Raw genomic sequence first — 1353 nt, 5'->3', positions numbered from 1 at the left:
AGACACTGTTTACGCTGCCACGGCCTAAACCCTCGGAAAGAGAGAAGCATACTGTATCTTCATCTTTCCTTCAGCACTTTCCTTATAGCTGTGAGGTGGAAAATGCCTCAAAAGACAGTGCGAGGAATGAGATGAAGTGTCATGGCAAACATGTTCTACTGTATAACCTCAGAGCAACCTCAGAGCAACAATTACCAGCCTCTGAAGCTTGGGATTCTCACCTTGGCCCTTAGAGAGCCACAAGCGAAAGTCATTTTTATTCCACCCTTTAAAACGCAACTATTCTATTAGTCAGGGAATGGTTACACTCTTTAATTCGGTCTAGATTCCATTAGAAACGGATTCAAACAATTGTTTCGCGTCAGGCCTCCTTCAACACTGGGTTAACTCAGTGTGGCCATGTGGAATAATGTTGGATGGAATCAAAATGCTATTTGATCGTGATTCCAAGACACATTTCTTAAGAGTGAGACGTTCAGTTTCGAAAAGAAGCATGTTCCACAATAGGAAGAACAACAAAAGGGTTATGGGGTTTTTGTTCTCTATGTGGTATCAATACGTTTCTGAAATTTGATAGTTCAGTCTAATTTAGAATTTCTTAATGGCAGAGGGAGTCTGGAAACATTATTGCTCCGTAAGCAACACACATTTTCCATTGGAATTGTTTAATCTATGAACCACATTAACAGTCAGTTCAACGATGAAAAGGAATGGAGAGACAAAGTGACAAACCATTGCGGAATTGAATCGTACACTAATTGTTGTTCAAGTCAGTTAGAAGTGCCCCCCCCCCCCCCCCACATATCAGAGCTAAAAGATAGCAGGACATTGTTTAACATACTTAATCTGACCTTTGTTTATATGCATATTATGATTGAGCAATAACATAAAATGCATTATGTTACACACTGTACAATAAAGTGGTTTTAGTATCTATAGTATACAAATCAGCGCACACAGCAATATCAAAAGACACCACCTGCCCTGGCTCTTTGTTCAGACTTTTGCATATATTACTTTTTTATTTTATTACAAAAGCAAGTTATGAAAATATTAAATGCACCACAATGCAAATCATTCACTGTACAAAGACATTTAATAAATGTCTGATTTCACCCATGCATCTGCATTGTATAATGTCCTTACCAATAGATGTGCCAGATGACAGGATATTATTCAACATGAGCGAATGTTGATTTGTAGATCCTTTAAGTTGAGAAACGAATTGAATAGTTATGTGATGTTAAAATCAGATTTAAAATAAGCTTGAGAACCGGATGATTTAATACTAGTATTTGGCATCTATCATACAAAACAATATATTTCAAAGTCAATATAAAAAGGTCCGCAAGT

The sequence above is a fragment of the Oncorhynchus nerka genome, linkage group LG18 (assembly GCF_034236695.1).
Source record: "Oncorhynchus nerka isolate Pitt River linkage group LG18, Oner_Uvic_2.0, whole genome shotgun sequence".
NCBI lineage: Eukaryota > Metazoa > Chordata > Actinopteri > Salmoniformes > Salmonidae > Oncorhynchus > Oncorhynchus nerka.
This window is presented reverse-complemented; position numbering follows the sequence as displayed.